This window comes from Sorex fumeus, unplaced genomic scaffold (genome assembly GCF_029834395.1).
Source record: "Sorex fumeus unplaced genomic scaffold, SorFum_2.1 ptg000010l, whole genome shotgun sequence".
Classification (NCBI taxonomy): domain Eukaryota; kingdom Metazoa; phylum Chordata; class Mammalia; order Eulipotyphla; family Soricidae; genus Sorex; species Sorex fumeus.
The window spans coordinates 16,266,704-16,278,758 of record NW_026606067.1 but is presented as its reverse complement, the minus strand read 5'-3'; the positions used below and the strand labels follow the sequence as shown (position 1 = coordinate 16,278,758).

Sequence of the window (12,055 nt, the reverse complement as noted above, 5' to 3'; positions counted from 1 at the left end):
AGTTTCAATGTCATGGAGGATTTTGCCAAGTTTTTCTTCAATGTACCTTATGGATTCTGGTCTGATGTTGAGGTATTTAATCCATTTTGATCTTACTATTGTACATGGTGTTAGGCAGAAATTTGAGCCCATTTTTTTTGCATGTAGCCGTCCACTTTTGCCAGGATAATTTGTTAAAGAGGCTTTCCTTACTCCACTTCACATTACTTGAACCTTTATCAAAGATTAGATGATCATATGATTGAGGGGAGATGTCAGTATATTCAACCCTGTTCATTGGTCTGCAGCTCTGCCTTTGTTCCAGTGCCATGCTGTTTTAATTATTACTGCTTTGTAGTAGAGTTTGAAGTTAGGGAGGTTGACTCCTTCCATTTTCTTTTTCCCAAGAATTGCTTTAGCTATTCGTGGGGGTTTATTGTTCCATATGAACTTCAGGTGTGTTTGCTCCATTTCTTTGAAGAATGTCATGGGTGTCCTTATAGGGATCACATTGAATTTATACAATGCTTTTGAAAGTATTGCCATTTTGACAATATTTATTCTCCCAACCCATAAGCAGGGGATATGTTTCCATTTTCTCATGCCCTCTTTTATTTCCTGAAGTAGTGTTTTGCAGTTTTCTTTGTACAGGTCCTTTATTTCCTTAGTTAATTTGATTCCTGGTACTTGATTTTCTGGGGCCCAGGGATGCAAGGATGGTTTATCGATCAACATAATCCACCATATCAACAAAGGAAAAGATAAAAAGCATATGATCATATCAATAGATGCAGACAAAGCATTTGACAAGATCCAGCACCCCTTTATGATAAAAACCCTAGACAAAATGGGTATAGAGGGGACTTTCCTCAACATAGTCAAAGGCAATTACCACAAGCCTACAGCAAGCATTATCCTCAATGAGGAAAAACTGAGGGCCTTCCCTCTAAGATTAGGGACGACACAAGGATGCTCACTCTCTCCACTGCTGTTCAATATAGTACTGGAAGTACTTGCAATAGCGGTTAGGCAAGAAAAAGATATTAAGTGCATTCAGGTTGGAAAGGAAGAAATCAAGCTCTCACTATTCACAGATGTTCCATATCATAGATGTTATGATACTATACTTAGAGAACCCTATAACACCCACCAAGAAACTCCTAGAAACAATAGACTTGTATAGTAAAGTTGCAGGCTATAAAGTCAATACCCAAAAGTCCATGGCTTTCCTATACGCAAACAGTGAGAAAGAAGAAAGCAACATGAAAAAAACAATCCCGTTCACAATTGTGCCCCAGTTTTTCAATCATACCATTTTGTTAGAAGGAACATCCTTCTGAGAAGTAATTGTCAGGCAAACAGAGCCTCATGTTCCGGTTCTGTGGGTAGGTAAGGCTATTGCCTTGCTCCACTTACAAAATGATCTCATATCCTATAGATATGGGACACTTGACCTTTCCATTGTGTCAACCCTGTAGCACTGTGCACCGTCCTCCCGTTGTTCATCAATTTGCTCAAGCAGGCACCAGTATTGTCTCCATTGTGAAACTTATTGTTACTGTGTTTGGCATATTGAATATGTCACAGGGAGCTTGCCAGGCTCTGCCCTGTGGGTGGGATACTCTTGGTAGCTTGCCCAGCTCTTCGAGAGGGATGGAAGAATCGAACCCGGGTCAGCCTTGTGCAAGGCAAATGCCCTATCCGCTGTGCTATATTGCTCCAGTCCCTCCAGTGCAATTTTTAATCTTCATATGATTATTGGTTATTAAGAAAGAGTATTTATTTATCTATTTATTTAGGAGAGCCACACCCAGCTGTGCTCAGGCTTAACACCCTGAACTCAGGGATCATGCAGGGTTCAGAGAACTGTATGGAATGCTGGCGGTCGAACCCAGAATCCAGGTCACTACATATAAACAAGAGCCATGCCTTCTGTACTATTTCTTCAACCCCTTTATTTATTTTTTAATGGTTAGATGTTCTTCCTATCTAGTATGTAAATTATAGACCACAATAATACCAGCTAGTTGTTAACTTACTATTTTCCTCTATTACTCATATTTCTTCAATGATTAGCATCCATTTGCCATGTTGAACTTAATTTTCTAATCCACTACTTACTTCTAAAATTACTCTTTATATATATGAGTGCACTGTGATCTACATACCATACCGTTACTAATAGATTTCAGGCATCCAGTGTTAGTGGTGCAGGCAGAGGTGTGATGCAGTTGGGTACTCCTCAAATTCTCCTTCCATCATCGATCCACTGTAACACTCTAAATAATATAAACTGTAAGCTATAAGCTGTGAAATCTGGTAGCACTTGCCACCTTTCTCTTTATCCATTGCTTTCTAACATCTGTTGTTGAAGGTAAATGTACTTTAATAATCTCATAAATTTATTTTCTATATTATATTCACATTCTAAAGAGTTGATCTCTATGTAATAATGCTGAAACATTTCTTCTTACTTCCAAACTCAGATATCCTAACAGTTGGTGGGTATCTCACCCTTGATTCTTAAGCAGATCTGAATTCATTTTCCCTTCACAGGGTACTTTATTCTCCTTGAATTCTATTTCTATGGGTGGTCTCATAGTTCACTTTAATTGTTTAAATTTTTATTTCATTTTGGTTTGGGGGCCACTAGGGAGTGCTAAAAGCTTACTTGGGGCTCTGTGCTCAGGAACTACTTCTGGGGCATGCCAGAGATCAAATTTAGGCCAACTACATGTACGGCAAGAACCTTACCCACTGTAATATCTCTCCACCCCCCACCCCCCCCAGCACACTTTCAGATATCTTCTCTATGCCCACTGTTTTCTTACCTTACACATCTCAACAGCTACCATGTCTTACCTTTCTATAACTTCTCAAAAGCCTTCCTTTTTCTATAACTGGTGCACTGAAGTTAGTTGTTATTTGCATAATCTGAGTTTCTAGGAGATAACTTTTCCAGTTATTTTGCCCCATCCTTCATTCTTTTACCCATCACTATCCACATCACGTCACCCATTCTTGGAACTAAATCAATTCTTCAACTAATATATCTGATTTTTATTCTTAGACATATTTGGTTCACTACCATCCTCCCATCTCTCTCCCCTTCCCTCCCCTTTCCTCCCTTCTTTCTTCCCTCCCTCCCTCTCTCCTCCTCCTCCCCTTCCTTCCTTCCTTCCTTCCTTCCTTCCTTCCTTCCTTCCTTCCTTCCTTCCTTCCTTCCTTCCCATATTTGGTGTTTTATTCCTTTTGGAGTTACATATAAAACTTTAAAATACTGTGGTTTACCCTGGGTAGGAACTGCATGCTGGAAGTAGATAAAGAAACAAACATGATAAACTCTCAATATCTGTGATGCAGACCATAGTGCCCAGAGAGAGAGAGAGAGAGAGAGAGAGAGAGAGAGACAGAGACAGAGACAGAGACAGAGAAGGGAAGTTCTTGCCATTGAGTCAGTCTAGGCAATAGGTGGGAAGGAAACTCTGGTCATTGGTGGTGAGAAATATACCTGGTGGAGAGATGGGTGTTGGATCATTGTATTATTGAAACCTGATAATGAAAAGCTTATCTTATAAATTAAAAAATAAAAATTTAATAGAAAATATTATGGTTTGGGAAATATGTTTGTAATAGTATTACTGCTATAGTTGTGAAGTGCAGTTATAATACCTCCATAGTTTCACTGATACTTCATCTCTTACAAACTACAGATCAGATTCTTTAGAAGATATGCAGGCACGTGTGGTTTTCTATGTCACTCTCCTAAATTATATCAACCACATGTTTCACTTGCAGTTTAGCAGTATTGAACCATTTGATCTTTTATTAACAGTTCAGTCTATTTCCTCACACATTGGCTCAAACTTTTCCCCCATTATTTGTTAAGACTCAGCTCACTGGGACATTTATGCCAAGGCACACTTTTCATGGTCCCTTTCCTCAATGTCTGATGAAAGTAGGGCATCAGTAACATTGAAAATAAGAAATATGGTAAAGGCAAAGGTAAAGGCCCTCCCGTTGATCGTCGATTTGCTCGAGCGGGCCCAGTAACGTCTCCATTGGAGACTTTGTTGTTACTGTGTCTGGCATATCGAATACTCTCGGTAGCTTGCCGGGTGCTCGCTTCGGCAGCACATATACTAAAATTGGAACGATACAGAGAAGATTAGCATGGCCCCTGCGCAAGAAATATGAAAATATGAAAAAATAATTTCATAAATATTGTGATATAGTCTTCATGAATATTTCTTATAGCAGTGAAATATGAATAAAAAAGTGTGTAAGGAAAAATGAGAAAGGACATTTCAGTATGATTGCTACACAAATGTTTCTCTTTCATGAATGGAAGATATATAACATAATGGTGGGTAAGGACCCTTTTGAAGTCCTTTCTATTGTAAAAAATACTTGTGGTATTATGACAACTCAGAATACTATCAGGAAGCACACTGTATCCTATTACATCCTCAGTATTTTTAAATGATAACACAATTTGTTCAATTCTAGCTAGAACTAATTCAATGAGAAAAATATAGAACCATCTCTCTCCTTTTCCTTGCATGTGGCACTGTGCATTTTGCCTTGCATGAGGCCGACCTCAAATCAGTCCCTGGTGCTGCATATGGTCCCTCAAAATCCCTCACACTACCAGGAGTGGGCTCAGAGTATGGAGCCATGAATAACCCCTGAGCACTGCTGGGTGTGGCCCCAGCAACTGACCCCTAGAATTCCCTAGAACAGCCATGCTGTTTTTACTCAGGGCGCCCCAGAGTGGGGGCGGGTGAGAGCCCTCCTCTCCCCAAGGGACCCAGCCCTGGAAGCCAACCTCCACTACCCAACTGCCGCCACGCCCCAGGCCACTTTCTGGACACACCATAAGACACTTCCTACCCATTTTCCATAATTATCACACCATGTTTGATGGAGTTCAGACAGTAGGCAACAATTCATAGAGAGAAATATATATATATATATATATATATATATATATATATGTAAAGGTAAAGGTAAAGGCCCTCCCGTTGATCGTCGATTTGCTCGAGCGGGCCCAGTAACGTCTCCATTGGAGACTTTGTTGTTACTGTGTCTGGCATGTCAAATACTCTCGGTAGCTTGCCGGGCTCTCCGAGAGGGGCAGAGGAATCGAACTCGGGTCGGCCATGTTGGCTGCGTGTAAGGCAAACGCCCTACCCGGCTGGAGCGATATATATATATATATATATATATATATATATATATATATATATATATTGGAGAGCCCAGCAAGCAACCAAGAGTATCCTGCCCACATGGGCAGAGCCTGGCAAGCTCCCCGTGGCGTATTTAATATGCCAAAAACAGTAACGATAACAGGTCTCATTCCCCTGAACCTGAAAGAGTCTCTAATCATTTGGAAAGATGAGTAAGGAGAGGCTGTTAAAATCTCAGGGCTGGGACAAATGGAGACATTACTGGTGCCCGCTCCAGTAAATCGATGAACAACAGGATGGCAGTGATACAGTGATAGTGATTATTTTTATTTTAGTTTTTAAAATTTTATAATTAACATTTGATGTATTTTAAATATTCTCATATTTCATATTAAGGCTGAGAAATGAGAACTAGTCCAAGACTCAGAGCTGGTAAGGGGTAATACTGGGATTTGAACCCAGACATTTCATAAAGTCTTTTAATTAGGAAGTTCTCTCTCTCTCTTTCTCTTCTCTCCACAGCAAACATGTTAGCTTTAACAGTAAAACTTTTCTAGGTTTTCTCACTTTGTGACTTTTGCCTAACATGTTGGGATCAGTCATGTTTCTTATGACAAGAGTATAGATAATGGCAAATTATTAAATTTATACTAATTAGATCATATTAGGGGGTGACAAATGTTAATTAATTGAACTGAAAGCTGTGGTTACAGTGATTTATATACAATTCTGTAATGGTGCATAAAAACATACCCTTTAATAATGTTTCCTGAATATTTGCCACGCACTGGGTTTTCTTCTAAGTACTTTGCATGAATTAATGTACCTAATCCTCTCAACATTCCTTTGAGACAGGTATTATTATTATTCCTTCTTTTTTCAACCAAGGAAACAGAAAAACAGAGCTTTAACTACTTGCTCAAGGTCACACAAGTAGAAAATAGAAAGTGGCTTCGTTCCAAATTCATGATACTAGATTTAAAAATTTGTGCTAATAGAATATAATATTTTGATATCTTACAAATTATATCTCCATTTATGCTACTCAAATATAATATATTTTCTTTCTCCCATAATGCACATTCTTGTCTTCCATTTCCATTACCTTTCACTACTATATTTTTGCTACGTCTCAATTGCTGACTTGTATTAATGCTATCACTTATTTAAATACTTTATAATTTTATTTACTATCTGTAATATACTTATTATGGGTGGAGCAATAGCACGGCAGGTAGGCGTTTTCCTTGAATGAGGCCGACCCGAGTTTGATTCCTCTGCCCCTCTCGGAGAGCCCAGCAAGCTACCGAGAGTATCTTGCCCACACAGCAAAAGTCTGGCAAGCTACCTGTGACGTATTTGATATGCCAAAAACGGTAACAAAAGTCTCACAGTGTTACGAGCAAATCAACGAACAACAGGAGGACAGTGATAGTGATACTTATTATATATTTATTATCTGTACTTATTCTTCTCAAATTATTGAAAATATTGACTTCTTTGACTCATAAAATTCCTAGGGACTGGAGAGATGAAACAGAGATTAATGCACTTTGCCTTGCATGGGGGCTCACCTTAAGTAAATCTCTAATACTGCATATGGTCCTTCAAAATCCTTCACACTACCAGGAGTGAGCTCTGAGTACAGAGCCTTGAATATTCCCTGAGCATCGTTGTGTGTGGCCCCAGTAACTGACCCCTGGAACCTATTGATATATTTTAATTTTTATTATAGTTATTAAAGAACCTCCGGCTCTGGGCACATCTCTTCGATTCTGTTCTTCCTGCATTAACATACACCTCAGAGACCTGGGCCGTACGAAAACAGGATGAGAATTGTATTCTGGTCTCCCAAAGAGGAATCAAAAGATCTATGCTTGGAGTAACCCGCTTCACTCAAATGAGAGAAAGAATTCAGAGTTCCAACCTCCGTCGATGGTCAAGAATCAGGGACACTGTCTCATTTGCCAAGGCATCGAAAATCAGATGGGCTGGACACGTAATGAGATTTGGAATCGATCACTGGACTAGAGCTGTTACCAACTGGATTCCACTGGATGTCAAAAGACTGCGTGGCTGCCCACCTACGAGATGGTCAGACTTCTTTGACAAGACCCTGAATGATCGGTTTGAGGCTCTTCAAGTTCCAGAATGAGCAGACACCATTGGGCTACACTAGCACATAACAGGGACAAATGGAGATGTTACTGGTGCCTGCTCAAGCAAATCGATGAGTAATGGGATGTCAAGTGATCAACAAGTGAAGTGATTATTTTTATTTTAGTTTTACTTAACATTTGATATATATATTTTAATAGTCTCATGTCACAGATGAAAGAAACTGAGGCTGAGAAATGAGGACTAAGATCTAAGATCTCAGAGCTGGTAAAGGATGATACTGGGATTTGAACCCAGGCATTTCATAAAGCCCCCATAGTCAGTGCTCCCGATAAAGCTATGTTGTTGTGCTTATCAGTATTCAAGATCAGTCTTTCCCACACTCTATGGAGACTGAGACTTGTTTCTATTCTTGGTCTGCAATCACATAGAAGGCATTTTTAAAAGAGCTGTGGAATTTAATCAGATAATTAACACTTTTTGCCTGGAAAACTAAAATTACAGAAGCAAATGTTTATGCCTTTCTGTCTCATGTTTATTTTCCTGGATATGTTATCAGTTCCAAATCTTTTTAAAAAAATTCAGGTACATTCTTCAATGTTCCATGTAACTTAGCTTAACTCCCATAGCTTAGAAACCCTATGGGAAATAATAAGATACTCATACTCCTTGGGGGTTGGGGGCAATGGCAACTTGGATACTTAGAAGACGCCAAGTTTCATCTTTGGGCTGAGAATGGAACATGGGCACTGATATAACTGCTAGTCAAGTTACAGCCGCTCCTATATGTTATGGCCTGATTTTGTGCCACACCCTATGCAGCTACTTTGTGTTTGCCTTCCCTAGCTGCAGGATGCACACAAATTCCATCTGCACTTTCGATCAAGACAACACAGATTTGGAGAAAGGAAACACTATCAACTTCACAAGCTAGTCAGTTTTGCTCAGTGATACAGGTGGAGGAACCAGGATTGTTGTTCTTGTTATTATTATTATTATTATTATTATTATTTTTTGCCCTCCCATTGATCGTCGATTTGCTCGAGTGGGCCCAGTAACGTCTCCATTGGAGACTTTGTTGTTACTCTGTCTGGCATATCGAATACTCTCGGTAGCTTGCCGGGATCTCCGAATTATTATTATTATTATTATTATTAATTTTATTTTTAAAATTCAGTGGCTTCTGTGGACCGAGCCCAGGAACCACCTCAGAGTATACCAGCCATCAGCTACTTCTTTCCCTATGAAAATGTTCTGTTGATTTTCCAGAGTGAGAGCAATGAGCCCACAAAGGAATAAATGTTGGAGGCCACAGCAGAGATCAGTAAAGAAAAATGCATTGAGAGCTGCAGAGTCCACTATTTGTAAGATTCACAGGGTGTGAGGGAACTGAAGTTGTTATCTCTTATGCCTATATGTATGTAAATTTTACCACAGCAATGATGAAGACTGAGAGACTGGCAGAGGGAGAACATGATCCAACATATTTCAAACATATATTTTAGCTGTAGAAGAAATAAAATAGCTGGTGATGAGAAAACTCATTTTGGGGGGGAAGAGGTTGAGGACATGTCTCAAGATAGAAGAAGAAAAATGAAAGAAAGCCAAATAACAAGGTCAGAGGTGGCAGGTGTCTCCTCACCGCTACAATGGAGAGAAGACTGCAACACCGAAGTTGCTGGCAGGAAGCCCAGAAGTTAAGACCGACACTCCTCACATTAGTTCAGAGCCAGCCTAAGATGCTGATATGAGTGAGAGGCTTCCAACAGGTTAAAAAAGACGCGCACTCTTCAGTGACAGGGGCTGATTGTGCTTCTGGGATCACCTGCATTGCAGCGGAGTAATGGATTTAAAAGGGTGACAAGAAAAGATGCAAGGAAAATCAAAAGCTTCTCTTTGCTACATTGAGCTTTAGGGCAATGATGCTTTTATCTTTTAAATTTTCTTATTTCAAATATTTCCCCTTCTGAACCTTGTATACCCCTCTAAGACAGTATTCCCACTTTTCTATGATTTCAGAACATCTGTGGTTTCCTCTGCAGTCAAGGTTAGAGAGGAGTGGAAAGTGACATTCCCGGGGCTCCCTGGCAGCTTTTTCATGTTTTGCTTCTACTGTGTCACTCCCCACTTTTTCTCCCCCTCCCTGGGGCAGTGACTTATGCTTGCCTAAATCTGATCGTCTCCATTTAGCTATTTGAGTCCCCATTTTTTTAGGCTAAGCGCTCAGTTATTTGATAGAAGATGCTAATGAATTGATGTATTTTGCCTCTTGGGCAACCATTTGCATTTTTAACTGATGCTTTCTGAGTTTTTAATTCCTGGAAGAAAGCTTGTCATATTATCATTAGAAAGTAGGGAAAATCTAGAGATCTCTCCTCAAACTATAGCAACACCTTTTTCTAAAAGTACCTCCTATGTGGGCTGGAGAGATTGCACAACGGGTAAAGCATTTGCCTTGCATACAGCCAACATGGCTGAGCTGGGTTCGATTCCTCTGCCCCTGTCCAAGAGCCTGGCAAGCTACTGAGACAATCTTGCCCCCACGGCAAAGCCTGGCAAGCTTCCCATGGCGTATTTAATATGCCAAAAACAGTAACAACAAGTCTCACAATCTGTTGTGAGATGTTACTGGACCCGCTCGAGCAAATCGATGAACAAGGGAGGGCAGTGCTACAGAGCTACCTCCTATGTATGTTACTAAATCTAGAACTTTTGACACTTGGAGTATTTATTTAGCAAATGATTGTCAGGTACTAAATGCATCTCAGAATAATAAACATGAACATGACAATTTCTTTAAGATACATAACTATAGCCTATCAATATAGTTTAGCAGAGATAAGCATAAGCAATTACAGGGTCTTAACAAATGTGATCAGCATAGGTAGCAGTTAGAGATGAGTGGAAAAATGAGAGCACTTTTGAGTGACCAGTAGCTGAATTATAAAAGTATCAAGTTGAACCTTTATCTTTACATACAAGGAAGGTATGTTTGAGAAAGGAAGGTGGGAAGGGGAGGGGTTAACATTAAGGATAAAACTCAACATGAGTGTAGAGCTGTGAATAGTTCCATGTTGAACATTCTTTTTTTTTTTTTCTGAAAAGGGGAAGTGGTAGGCAAAATAAGTTTGTGAACCTCTGTAAGACTTCAGATTTTTCCTTAAGAAAATGAAGTGTGATCATATATAAAATAATATGTATGTATACTATTCATACATTGTCCAAAAAGTCCAGGAGTTTATTCATGAGAAAACTATGGTAGATTTTTTCCAAATTAAAAAATATTTTAAGGCAATGTTTAAAAATATTTAATATCTTAGCTGACTTTTAAGTACATTTCATATAATTTCAATTCACCCATCAAGTCTAAAGTATACTATTAAAACTGTATTTTTCTTTTTAAGTAAAATACATTGGCATTTAATTCAGATTTTTAAAAATAGTAGTTTAATCATGGCACTTAGAAAAATATGTACTCACAAAGATTTAGTCAATGTTTCAAAAGCCACTGCATTTCAGAAATGCTAAGTTAAACACTAAAGGGAAAATAACATTTTTTCTTTTATTTGACCTTAGAGTATGTTCACTTTTTTCTTAATAGGTACCAGAAGAGCAGGCCACTGTTTTTACACAAAAACTAATCAGGAAGAGAGGGAATTATTTGACATCTTATAGAAACTTTAAAGAGGCTGAAAAATTAAAGTTTTCTTCTGGATTGAAATGCTCAGGAAAAAAAGTCCATTCTATGTTTATCTCTTCACATAAAATAATAATTGTGGACCCTTTCCTGGTATCTCCTGTTCATTTTGGCAAAGAAAAGATTTTTAAGTTCATCCTCATAAATTTCCTCTGGGACCTAACATATAATTACTGTCAAGATATTTTGATGGATGGCAGTTTGGAAAGATTAAGTGATTCATCTACTGTGACACCATGAAGTCCCTGTGCAGAGCTGAGAATGGAATTCAGATCACTGGAGTAATCATTAGAAAAACTTCTGTATCTTTTATTTTAAAATGAATTTTAGTTTTCAAGAAAAATTAAGACATTTGTTATAAGTCATTTGTTGTTTAGGTGATGCTTACACCTACTTCCCAGAAATTTTCTTTTCTTTTTTTTTAAAATAGAGTGCACATTCTCATTCCCTTTCTTCAGTGATTTTAACTCCTTAACCTTTGTTACAAAGTTTTCTGAATATATGCATGACAGACATTCACTGCCGATGAAATCCTACGCACTAAGAATAGCCTTTCTCTAAGACACAGTTTCTTATTTGTCCTCTGTGAACCTCTACTTCTGTCCATCTGACCAAATTCTAGTAAAATGCACCGTTAGCACATTTATACCTAGGATTTTTGATTTTTGCATTGGAAATATGGTATCTTGCTTGCCTCCTGTCTTAAACTCTCTTTACTAAATGTCAAATGAGTATTTGGTACACTGTCTATAACTGTCCTCCCGTTGTTCATCGATTTGCTTGAGCGGGCCCAGTAACGTCTTCATTGTGACAATTGTTACTGTGTTTGGTATATCGAATACAACAGGGTAGCTTGCCAGGCTTTGCTGTGTGGGCGAGATACTCTCAGTAGCTTGCCGGGCTCTCCAAGAGAGCCAGAGGAATCGAACTCGGGTTGGCCATGTTGACTGCTTGCAAGACAAATGCCCTACCTGCTGTGCTATCGCTCCAGCCCAAGTCTAGAAAAAATAAGCATAGAACAAAACATCTCAACTAGTCTGTTACTAAGAGATAAATTTAACATGTTGTG

At 38.8% G+C, this 12,055-nt stretch overlaps 1 non-coding gene across 1 annotated transcript; it reads left to right on the top strand.

Annotated features, from left to right (window-relative positions):
* Positions 1 to 4,097: 4,097 nt before the first annotated feature.
* LOC130020237 (U6 spliceosomal RNA) lies at positions 4,098 to 4,204 on the top strand. Its single transcript, XR_008791992.1, has one exon. It is a non-coding gene; the product is annotated as a U6 spliceosomal RNA (small nuclear RNA).
* Positions 4,205 to 12,055: the final 7,851 nt, after the last annotated feature.